We start from the raw sequence: 13,092 nt of genomic DNA, 5'->3' as shown, positions 1-13,092 counted from the left end.
CCATCAACAAAATGGTGCTAATAACACCTTTATCACAGAGTTGTGATGCTTGAAGGGATTACTGTCCCCCAAGGACAGTACCTGGTTCTTAGTCAGCCAAATTCTCAATATGACAGCAGTTTTCCATGGTCTGGCTTCTGCCTCCACCGCCAGCCCCTACCTCTCACCACTCTGCTCACACTCCATGCTCTAGGCTCACTGGATTTCTTCAGTTCCTTAAATGCCATAGGGCTGCTTTCCCCTTTGGACTTTCACAAATACTGTTCCTTCCGTTTAGAACATAGGACACAACCTCCCCTCACCACCCCCAGCTCAGCTAACTCTGAGTTCTCCTTTCGATTTCACTTAAACACTACTCTGAAGTATACTTCTTTGACCTGGGAGGAGGCCGACACCCTGCTGTAAGCTCTCATGATACCCTTCCCCATCTTTCTTTTTTTTTTAAAAGATTTTATTTATTTATTTGACAGAGAGAAAGACACCGTAGAGAGAACACAAGCAGGGGGGAGTGGGAGAGTGAGCAGCAGGCTTCCTGCTGAGCAGGGGACCCAGTGCGGGACTCAATCTCAGGACCCTGGGATCATGACCCGAGCTGAAGGCAGACTCAGCTACTGAGCCACCCAGGTGCCCCATATCATTCCCCATCGTATAGTCATATTCACCATGCTTTACTGTACTTATTTCTTTATATCTGTCTTATGCTCCAAGTCCACCCCTCAGCACCTTCACCCCACACCACACAGGCACACACACATGTGCATGACTGTGAGCAGCATGGATGCAATGATATGTCTATTTGGTTGAGTCCCCATCCTAACCCCTCCCCATCATAGTCACTGTCATCCTTCCCACTACCATCATCATCATCATCATCATCATCTCATTCTATATTATTAACTCATTCAATCCTCATAACACTCCTAACAGGTGGACACTATTAGCATCCTAACTTGATATATAGGGATACTGAGGCACAGAAGTTAAATAAGATGTCATTAAGGTCCTACTTAACCGGTGGAGCTGAAATTCAAATGCACTTAGCCTAGGTCCAGCCCCTATGGACGTCCTGACACACTACCTGTAGTGCCTTTCCCAATGCCGGGCTTGCGGCCAGAGCTTAAAGAAGGTCTGATGAATTGAATGATAGAGGACAAGCACTCAATAAATTGTGATTTCCTTTTCCGCTTCTCCTCTGGCTTCACATCCAAAACTCTTTCCACTACACTGTAGTGGTTTAAATAAGAATCAAGGACAGACTCCAGATAAAAACTCAGGGATGTGGTATGTTAATTAAAATTCAAGAAAGGTGTTAAAAGTGTAAAGAAAATAAAACTCAGGGAAAGGGACAAGGATAGCAGGAGGGCGTGAGGCTCTGTGGGCCCCACATGGACCACAGCTCACGGCTTTCATCAGCCAGTGAACAGGGAGCAGAGGCCTGGACAGAATCCTTCTGCGCTTAGGTTGCTTGCCACACATTTACTCCTCCATCTTTGGCAGAAGTCAAAGACATAAAGCAGAGCAGTCAGAGGAGAATGTCCAAAAAGAAAGGCCTGAGAAACAGGGCTCCTAAGAGGTTTACAGTGCCCAAATTCTGCACCTTCAGGAAAAGAAGGGGAAGAGTTACTTGGTCTCAGTCAATGCTCACAGTCAGGTCTCATGTGGCTACCACCTGGAGAGAGAGAGAGAGCCACAGAAGACAAGTCAAGGCCCTCCTCCTTTCTATAAGAAATTAATGCCCTGTTGAATGGTTTGGGGGTTTTTGTTTATTTGTGTGTGCATGTGTGTTTTCAATAAACCTTGGGTGGTGTTGGTCTCTTTAAAATGCAGGCCATCTGTGACTAAGGCTGGACTGTAAATTCTGGGTTACCTGCGGTGGTTACTGTTCCGTTTCTAATAGGAAACACATGGTTCAATGAAACGTGCACAAGATTCTCTGAAAACTATGCTCTGATGAAGCCCTTCTGATCAGGAAGTAAGGTAACAGCTCAGGCATCACCTGGCTCCTCCTGAAATACGATGCTGCTGTCCCCTGCCCTACGATAGACAGCACTGCTGTACCTGTCCTAAGAGCTGCAGGCACAGCTGAAGGGAAACCCAACCCCTGTGAGCTGCAATATTCTAGAATCTCCCTCCTCGTGAAGCAGCACACCCACACTCATAGGGCCACACACTGATTCCAGATCATACAAGCACTGCTCCTCATTGTGCCTTCTAAGCCCAGGTAGGTTTCTTTTAGGAGCTGGATGCTGACCTTCCCCCAAACACCACTCCCACAATTCATTCATCCATGTGACAAAGTACTGGGCAACAGGGGCAATAAACAGGAACACCACTCAGATGAACCAGCAAAACCCCAAACATCAGAATCACCACAATGGGGCACCTGGTTGGCTCAGTTGGTTGAGTGTCCACCTCTTGGTTTCGGCTCAGGTTATGATCTCAGGGTCTGGAGATCAAGCCCCACGTTGGGCTCTGCACTGGGCATGGAGCCTGCTTGTGATTCTCTCTCTCCCTCTTCCTCAGCCCCTCCTTCCTCCCCTTCCCAAAAAAAGAAATGAAAAAAAAAATGAGTTTAGAAAAGATATAGGAGGCACGCCTGGGTGGCACAGCGGTTAAGCGTCTGCCTTCGGCTCAGGGCGTGATCCCAGTGTTATGGGATCGAGCCCCACATCAGGCTCCTTCGCTATGAGCCTGCTTCTTCCTCTCCCACTCCCCCTGCTTGTGTTCCCTCTCTCGCTGGCTGTCTCTATCTCTGTCAAATAAATAAATAAAATCTTAAAAAAAAAAAGAAAGAAAAGAAAAGATATAGGAAACAAGATGTACTATGAAAAGAAAAAAAATTCTAAAAATGTGATTTTGGCAACATAAACCATTTATGAAAGTGACCTTTAAAAAAAAAAAAAAAGACACTGTAGTCACTGTTGCACATCAGTACATTTTCCCCCTCATCCTTCAGGGCTCAGTATAGCAGATAAAGTCAAGGATTCTGGTGAACAGAGGCCTGATCCCCTCCCCCAGCCCTGCTCCAGAAAATGATATTTTGGGGATTTGTCCTTGTTCAAAAACCATGTGTCTCACTAAATCCTTTTCCCTTTCAGTGTCTCAACCTTGAACAGTAAACTAAAGGGGTTGGGTGAATAGGCACCATGGTCCTTCTGGACAGCGTGTGCTGCCATTCTCTCATACCAAAGAGGCAGCATGGGTACTGACATCAAGAGACCTGGGTCGGGGGTGCCTGGGTGGCTCAGTAGGTTGAGGGTCCAACACTTGGTTTGGGCTCAGGTCATGGTCTCATGGGTCGTGGGATGAAGCCCCACGTTGAGCCTCACACTGGGCTCTGTGCTCAGCAGAGAACCTGCTTGAAGATTCTCTACCTCTTCCCTCCCCCCATTCTCTCTCTCTCTCTCTCTCAAATAAATCTTTAAGGAAAAAAGAGAGAGAGACCTGGGTTTCCTGAAGAGCTGTATAAAGTTTCCTCATCCATAAAATGGGGATAATAGAATCTACTATCACTGAGCTGCTTGTGGGGCAAATAAGATAATACATGGAAAGTGATATTTAAAGAAATATAATAATCAAATGTCATATTTGACAAGAGTCATATATCAGAAGAGTTATATATACTGGTTGCAGAAAATGCAGTCAAACAAAAAGAAAGAGAAAATCATTTATAATCTCTTTCCCTAAGCAAATCGCCTCCTAGGGGTAATTATAGTTAACATTTTGGTATACATCTTTCTAGGTTTTTTTGGTTATATACACTCACCTGTATGTGTGTAGATTTTTAAGTGTATGGATTTAAAAAACAAAAACAACTATAACATTATATAAAATTTTTTGTTTTCCATAGAGTGGTATTTTCCCCAAACCCAAAAATCAGAACTCACGATCTACCAATAGAACTAATTACCAAAGACCCTCAGCATTCATTCAACATTTGCTCCTATGACCCTAAATACTCACAAAAGGGGTGGCAAGAGGATAGCTTCACAGTGATATAATTTTCAGAAATACTAAATATTATAACCCAACCTTAAAGACTTAAAAGTTCAAAAAAGTCGCATAATGAAGAAAACTGAATTTATTTAACCCAGGATTTACCAAATGTGATTTTAGCTGAGAATTCTTTTCTTATATCACACCTTTTAACAAAAAAATCTCTGGCTTCTAGGGCTCTACGACACATCAGTGGAGTAAATGTTATTTTATAGCACTTGAAATGAGGTTGCCACCCAGGTAGGGTTGCTACATGAAAGAAAACAAAATAAAGAAAGAGAGGGAAAAGGAAGGAAAAGAAGGGAAAAGGAGAAAGAGACACCCAGATAAATTTCAATTTCAGATAGCAACAAACATATTTTAAAATGATAAGTTTGTTCCAAATATTGCATGGGGCATATGAATAATTTTTTAGTATGTAAGTATAACCCCAATATTGCATGGGACATACTTATACTAAAAAGTTATTAGTTGTTTATCTGAAATTCAAATTTACTGGGCAATCCTACCCAGAGAAAATCTGAGTAGTCAGATCTACTAGAAACAGAGGCCCTAAACACAGTATCAAGCCTACCCAGAAGCTGTGGAAGGAGATCAGCAGGGCATGAGAAACAAGATATGCCTGATGAATCCCAAACCGCAAACGGAGGAATAAAAAAGGGCAACAAGTAACATTTGAAGAAGGCATTACTGAGCTTGGGTACTTGAGAATCTAGGCCAGACTCCAGGGACCAGGTTCAGACTGGCATAGAACGCGCTCTGCAGGGGAGTCTCTCCCTTCTGGGCTGTCTCAGAGCACTGTGGCCTTTCCTGTATATCCATCTCCACGTGAGCACCTGCTTGCTGGAGGGGGGTGTGCCCTACACATCTGCTGCCCTGACCGTCCTTTAGGACAGGACCATGCTTCGACAAGACACTCATGTCAGCATATTCCAGGGCCACGTTCAAGTAGACACTGAATTCAAAGTGTCTGATCTTTCACTCTAACAAGGTTCTGTCTCAGGAAGCTCATTAGTGCTTAATTACTAGACGGCAATTACTAAACATTACCATAATCAACTGCTGCAAGCTCACTTGCTTTACATAAGCTGCTAATTTCATGTTATTGCAAGTTAATTATTCTCCTTGGCCAGGGATGTCAAACACCCACCTGTGCCATGGCTGCTCCTCAGTCAGCAGGCCATAATCTCCAGCACTCTGACCCGGCCCTTTACCGTTCACAAAATATGGTCGCAGACATGATCTCATCTGCACCTGCCAACAATCTCACGAGCTGCTTCTTATCAGTTATTATGCAAGTGAGGAAACTGAGAGTTGCGGTAATGAAGTGTCACTCTAAGTCCCACACTAGTGAGTTGCAACGTGGCCTCCCCATCCTCGCCACCGAGGACATAAGGAGTTTACATTCTATCATTGTTAATACCAATAATCATAGCTGACACGTATTCAATGCTTATTATGTGCCAGGCGCTGTACTCATGTCTGTACTCATTCAAGCTTCACAACAATCCTGGGAGATGGGTACTGTTATTATTATCCTCAGCTTACAGAAAAGGACACTGTAAGCTTCCATCAAAATTACACAGCTAATGAGTAAAACCGCCAGGATTCAAAACCCACGTCTTTCTGGGAAAAAATTAAGTTGGAACTCTATCTCACTCCTTATACTAAAATAAATTCCAGATGGATTAAAGATCTGGATTTTGAAAAATGAAAACATAAGAGTACTAGAAGAAAGCATGGTCTATATAAAATCTTAAAGTGGGGAAGGCTTTCTAAGAATTACTCAAAATCAAGGCCATAAAATAAAGAGATTGACCAATTTGACTAAATAAATTTTTAAAAACCCTGCATGGCAGAACAAGAAAAGATGAACTCCTTAAAATATCTGAAACACATATAACTAAAGGCTAATTTCCTTAAATGCTGAAAGGGTTCCTACAAATCAATAAAAGAAATTGAATAAGTCAGTAGAAAAAAAATGGACAAAGGACACAAGCAGATAGTTTATAAGGAAGGGAATAAAAATGGCACTTACATATTTTTTAAAATGATCAGCTTTACTCCTGAGAGTAAATTCAAGCTCTAATGTATAATTTATACTTATAAATGATACTTTTAAACAATTAAGATTATAATTATAAATTATCATTTTAAACAATTAAGATGATAATTATAATAAAACTATAATGAATTCAAAATCAGAAGCCATTTTTCATTTCAGACTGGCAGAGTTCACTCCGTGAAGGAGAGGGTATGGAGAAATGGGGGGCCGTCACCACTGGTAGGAGGTAAATCAATGCACCCTCTATGGAGGGCACTATCGATTTAAAACTAAAAAGGCTATTACAAACCCTCTGACCCAGCAATTCCACTTCTCGGAATCTATCCTACACTTACATAATACACGTGTACAAAGACACATGTAGTAGGATATTCATTACAACAACGTCTGTACTAACAAATAGGAAAAACAACCGAATAGTCCATCAACAGGAAAACGGTTGTAATATTATGAAAACTACACGTCAATGTACCATGCTGTGGACATCTGCAAGATGCATTAAGTGAAAGAAGCAAGGTGGAAAATGGCGTGCATAGTATGAAAAGGGGGGCATTTAATTATTTCTCTGCATAAGCATAAAATATCTCCAGAAAGAGACACAAGAAAACTAGCAACAGTGTTTGCTTCTGGGGAGGCTGTCATATCTAGCTGTAGAAAGGAGGGTAGCCTCCAACTCTTAAATTGTATTCCGACCTTCCACTCAGTCTGCTTGCAAGGCAAGACGGTTTCCTTCCTCAGTGAGAGAAGTCCTTTAAAAAAAAAAATCTGTTCGGGGCGCTCTGTTTCTATCTTTCAGTCTTTCTCTGTCTGCTCTGCTGCACACCCTTTGCTAGATGGGGAAGGAATGTCCCACCCAGCTTGTGGGGTTGCCCTTCCCAGCTCACTGTGTGCCACAGCTTTCTCTATTAAACCTTGTCCCAGCCCAGTAAGTTCCTACATGATGGGCTCATTCTTTCATACCAACTTCCCTCAAAACCGAGCAACCATCGCATGGCAGCCAAAACCACCGGAGAGAACCACAGTCTGTTTATTTCACCAGTAAAAACAAAACTCTCCGACATTTGTCTCATGAATCATGGCTCAGAAATTACTCACTGCCCTCTGACACAGAATCCTCCTGAGGAAGGAGGAGCCTCTTTTTCTCCCCATTTTACAGAGATGGGATTTGAAATCGGAAAAAGTGACTTGCCTCAGGCCACGCAGCATGTGAAACAGAGCCAGAAGAGCACACACCCGGGTCCCCTGACTCTGAGCTGCCGCCCCGCACAGACAAGGTCTGCAAGTATAAATCCCTCCTGGGCAAGGCCACAGGCATAGCACAGAGGAGGCTGCCATGGACCCACAGAGGGGAGCTCGCTCAAAAGCAGCCCTTGGGAATATTTTTTCAGACATGTAAAAAAATAAAAATAAAAAATAAAGTAGGCCTGAGATCTCTACAATATAATTTTCAAAAAGCAAGACAATAAAACATTTTATTTTATTCTTTGTATATATCACCTTTTATATCTTCCTATTTCCCAGAAACACACAATAGATTTGGGATACCAGGCAAGAAAGGAAAATGAAAGTTAACCCATGAAGCAGCATTTCATTGGCACTCCCCACAGCCAACGTCGGAATTCTCTTGTTGGAGTAATAGTGCTCTTTCACCTTCCCTAGTGAGACAGCGTCCCTGCCCTGAGCACAGGTCTGATCTTCCGCAGAGGTGAGAGAGGAGGAGAGAGGGCCACTGCGCCGAAGACACCTGGGCCCCCATTTGGTTAGCGCCCCAGGCAGAACTAGCTTGTTTGCACCACAGCCCTCGGGTGCAGGTTCTTGCCAAAGAGTCTTGGATGCGCCAGGAAATACGGGCACCTTGTTTCCTGGGGGAAAAGAAAGATACTTTTCCCGCTCATTAATGCCTTTCCAAGATGGGGAGCTTCTGTATGCAAAACATGTTTGTGGAACTGCTCTAAAAAAGGTCTTTCCAGACCCAACTTGCTGTTTCCGTCTTCTGCGCAAGCAGGCCGGGCTCCCTCCGCTGTCCTTCTCCAACAATAAACAACATCGCCCTCAAAGTGCTCCGGAGGTTCATTCCAATGTCCGTCCCATTGTGTTCTCTAAGCTGGGGACTGCGTCTAATCTCTCCTCTGCAGAAGCTTTCCTGCGCCTGTTTGGCTGGACCGGAAGGGCCTCCTTATCAGCATCTTCAGTCTCCTCCCCCAGGCCGAGCACACAAAGCAGCCTTGCCGGGCAGCCAGGGGGCAGGGCTGCAGCCCACAAGTGGGATCAAGCACTTCCCTAGTCTTAGGGACCCACAGCCCTTCGAGGACAGAGGTGTCTCCTTCCCTGCCAGAAGACTGTCACTCCAGGCTGGACCCTTCCTTCAGCTGTTGAAACAGATTCCCTCCTCACTGGAAGCATGAGAAAAAGTGAAAGGGAAGCAAGTGTCCACATGGCCTGGGACTCATATGGACGAGAATAAAATACAGGAATTCTCCCAAGATTCGTCTCAAGTTTGTCCCAGTTCCTGTGTCATTCAAGAGAATGACTACTTGTGTAGGGCCTATGTATTTTACACACACCAGCCATTCCATCCTTGAAACAGCCCTGTGGGGCAAGAGCAGATTTCTTAGTTACTATTACTATCAGTAAGCTTTTACAGCTATAGAGCACCTCAGGTTTGCTAAGTACTTCCCTATAAATTATCTTACCTGCATCCTGGCAAATTCCTGTATGAAACTCTTCCTCAACATGGCCCCCAACACACACACACACACACACACACACACACACAAGCACACACACACACACACACACACAGCATGCCATAAGCCATCTGTCACCGAGGCCTGCAGATGTTCAGTCAGAAATGTAGCTTGAATTCCTCCTTGGCACCACCTTGGTCCCTCCGGCACCAAGCTGGATCAGGCCCAGCCCAAAGCTCTGCTGTCACCCAGCCAGGCTACCATGGACTTCTAAACAGGTGAAGTATATCAAATGGCATAACGTTCCTCAACAGCAAGTTTTCAATATTCATCAAAAGCCTTAACAATGTCCGTACTCTTTCATCCAACAATTCTGCTTCTGGGAATTTTCCTAAGGAATGATGCCAAGATGTGTACAAAGGTTTATTCACAGGAAAGTTCATTCCAGCATTACTTAGAATTGCCCCAAGAACAGAGAGAGGAGTAAAACCTCTATACAACAGAGAAGAGGGTTATATTTTTGTTTTGGTTTTCCTTTGAGCCACATGATGTAACATTATGAAATACATACTTGGAAGGAAATACATTTTTTAAATGCTTACCTTACCTCTGAGTAGTGGGATTATGGATAGTTTATGTTCTTCTTTATATAATTTATATCTTTTCTAAATTTTCTTGAATAAACATGACATTTAGAGACAATACACCTTATTAAAATATCATTGAGGCTTAATACCAGCGAGGGAAACATGGGGCAGACACACATGCACACAGCTAGTGACCATCCACATTCAATTTGCTCTTCTAGGAAACAGGCTCTTACTGGGTACAAAGCAAAAGCCATAACAGAGTTCAAACCTTTTGTGCAGTGAGCTCACCGCTGCGAATTCACTTTAAGGAAAGAATTGAACAAACTCAAAATGCTAAATGAACAAAAATGTTCATTACGTCTTATCTAAAAGAACTGGAAACGCTCCAAATGTCCAACAAGGGATCGTTCAGTATGGAACATCAACACCATGGAATGCAGGGCAGCCATTAGAAATGCCAATTATGAAAACTATGTGGAAATATGAAATAATGTTGACAACAGGCTATAAAATAAAAATATACAAAACTGCAGCTATGAAGAATCAGCATGTATGTGAACAAGGACATTTCAAAAGGAAGAATGGGTTATGTTAGAATTATGGGACTACAGGGAGCTTTTTTATTTTTTAAGTTTTGTCCTTTTTTGGTTCTTTTTTTTTTTACAAGTTTTTGACATTTTGCGTGTACCACAGGCACATTTTTTAAAATATAGGAAACACAGAAAAGGGGAAAATAAATTACCACAAGGAACACAATCACTGTCCGCATGTTGATGTGTTCCTCCCTGTCTCTTTTTCCTATGCACTGGGTGGTTCAGTTTGGTTTTTATCACTGTGATCATGTCAGTGTTTTTAAAGCAGTTACAAAATCATTTCAGTTTTTTAAAAAAAATCAGTGAACTTCCCATTAGACCATCAAGAGAACACAGTAGTGGGTTTTCTCAAGCGCTATCAGGAGAATGTACCTAACACAGTGCCTATTTGTAAACAAAAACGGGGCATATTGCGCTGTTGTCACAACGGATGGATTGATCAAAGTTCCTCAACACTTGCAGAGACTCCCAGGCCTATTTCAGTAGCCATAAGTCAGGAGCAGGGAGAATACTGTGCTACCAAAGCTGACATTGTTGGAAACTGGAAGCAATTTGACCAGACTTTGAAAACAAAAAAAAATACAACAGCGTACCAAGTTTTCACATCAGAAAAAAAGTGTGAAGGGAACAAATCCAGTTGGCCATTAGGTCCAGAATATTAAACCTCCTTTATATCTCTCACATCCTTACTCTCCTGCCCATCTGTCCTGACCTTCCCTGGGGCCAACCTCTCCTACCTTGGCAGCAGCTGCCCCTGTTCCACATCCAGGCCACGTGGACTCCTTCCACGAAGAGACACAGAGACAGGGAAAAATCACCAAGCAGCGCATGAGCTCTGCTGCCCGCTGAGTGAGTGTGGGCCCTGGAAAGAGGGAGAGGGGAGGCTGAGTCGGCTGTCGCTATGGAGGGGCTCAGTTTCTGCAGGAGTGTGACGCTTTTGTGCTTTTCGAACAACAGGGCCCCTCCACACAAACCGACTATTCATCTCGTACATGCATCTACCAAAGACTGCCCTCTGTTCCAAGGCTAGGGGAAAAGCTGCTGCCTTGAGCTGAGAGAGACATGAGATGCTACCGCTCGCACAGCAAGCCTCACTCAAATACGCCTCACTTCAAGGACAAAGGTAACTGCATTTTTTGCCTTAGAGGCTCTTAGAAACTAACCCAGGTCCAAGAGGCAATGCAACTCCACTGTAACCTTTCCACAGAACTAATCTGACCATGTCATTCCCACACTGAAATCTCCTCAGGGGCTCCGGGCTGCCCACACAAAGCCGTGAGAGGAAGTCCATTCCCCAGGTGAAGAGGGCAAACTTTGGAGCCGAACTGCCTGACTGAGTCCTGCCTCTGCCCTTTATGAATTGAATGGCCTTGGGCAAGTTCCCTATCCTCTTGGTGCCTGTGTTTCTTTATTTGTCAACAGGGATAATAACAGTACTTACCTCATAGGGTCGTGGTGCAGATTAAAGGAATCAATAAAGAACAAAGAAAGAGTCTGGCATATAGGAAGCACTCAGTAAGAGTTACCTGCTGTTCCTATTCCTGCTATTGTTGGAGAAAGTTCAAATTCTCTAGCAGCACATACACAGCCATCCATGACTCACACTCTGCCCCCATCTCTCTAGCTTTGTTTCTCGTGACCTTTGAGTTACCACTGCCACTGTGATCATGCAGACAGGCCAGGGTCCCAGAGTGCAGACCCCAAGGCAGGTTCATTCCTCCACACCTTTACTCACATGGCCATTCTCTCCTTGTTGGCTGGTGAGCAACCACAGATCTCTGAAACCTTCCTTCCCCCTCTAAGTGGATTAGCCACTCCCTTCTTTGTGCCTCCGCTATGTTCTATTAAGACTCTCTTCAAAGACACTTTATTTTCCTCATTGATTCATGTATCCTACTTCCCCTACTAGACCTTCAACACAGAGGCCCCTATGAATTCTTAACTGTAACTCCATTGTCTGGCACTTAGTCAACCCTAAATATTTATTAAATAAATGCAAAAGAAATATTGATCAGAACACACAAAGCTGGCAATACTTTTCACAGAACCTAAACACCAGGATTTAGAAATCAAATCCCAAAACACTTCGACTCTAAGGACAGTTAATTGGAAAAGATCATATAACCAAAGAGAAGAAAATTATAATTTCCCAGGAGAAAGCCAAACCTTGTTACAATGCAGTGTCTGTGTATATTAGGGGATGGAGACAGAAGTGACATTAATAATGGTTCTAAACTAGCTGATGCTGACTATTCATTGAACAGTACTTTTTAAACTGTTTCTTCAGAAAAATGTAGTGTCATAGCTGATTGGGGAGTACCTTTCACCTCGCTGAGAATGCAGGCTACCTCAATATAAAATACTACAGGAGACCCAGACTGTAAGAAAGAAAGAGGATTAATCTTTGTTGGGTGTCTATGATAAGGCAGATACTTAAAAAATAATATATTTTCTATTTATTAAATATGCTGGATGCAGAACTATTCACTTCAAGTGCATTTTCAGGTTTGATAGTGTAAGTCCTAAACAACTCTGAGACATAAGTATTAGCCTCTCCATTCTACAGATGAGAAAAACATATTCCCCCAACCCACATATTTCTAAGTGAGCATCTACTGTGAGCAACTACTGATCTAGGAGCAGAGCATACAGCAATAAACAAATAGAAAAACTTCCCGGGGGGGCGCCTGGGTGGCACAGCGGTTAAGCGTCTGCCTTCGGCTCAGGGCGTGATCCCGGCGTTATGGAATCGAGCCCCACATCAGGCCCCTCCGCTATGAGCCTGCTTCTTCCTCTCCCACTCCCCCTGCTTGTGTTCCCTCTCTAGCTGGCTGTCTCTATCCTGTCGAATAAATAAATAAAATCTTTAAAAAAAAAAAGTTCCCACACTTCAGAGAGTATACATTCCAGCTGGGCAACAAACAGAGCAATGAATGAATGGGGAAATGAACATATACATTAATGAACAAGAAAAATATCAGATAGCGCCAAGTTCTCACTTGTAGAGAACTAGTAAAAATAGGAAGGGAACAGAGTGACTAGACAGAGTGGGATGTCAGAGAAGGTCTCTCTGAGGTGGCTATATTTAAGATGAGATTTGCACAAGAAAGATCAAGCACATGCAGATTGGAAGAAGAGTATTTCACGCTGAAAAAAGAACT

General features: G+C 43.3%; 1 protein-coding gene across 2 annotated transcripts in view; it reads right to left on the bottom strand.

The window, feature by feature from the left end:
• Positions 1-13,092, bottom strand: part of RAB30 (RAB30, member RAS oncogene family) — a 74,536-nt gene that overhangs the window by 17,368 nt on the left and 44,076 nt on the right. The window contains exon 2 of one of the 2 annotated variants that reach the window (XM_026518208.4): positions 10,669-10,793. The exons of the other annotated variant lie outside the window; for it this stretch is intronic. The gene's annotated coding sequence lies outside the window, so the exon portion shown is untranslated. The remainder of the gene's footprint in view (positions 1-10,668; positions 10,794-13,092) is intronic. 2 annotated transcript variants of the gene reach the window in all.

This window comes from Ursus arctos, unplaced genomic scaffold, assembly GCF_023065955.2.
Source record: "Ursus arctos isolate Adak ecotype North America unplaced genomic scaffold, UrsArc2.0 scaffold_22, whole genome shotgun sequence".
Classification (NCBI taxonomy): Eukaryota; Metazoa; Chordata; class Mammalia; order Carnivora; family Ursidae; genus Ursus; species Ursus arctos.
The sequence above is the reverse complement of the archived record's forward strand: the minus strand, read 5'-3'. Positions and strand labels throughout refer to the sequence as shown.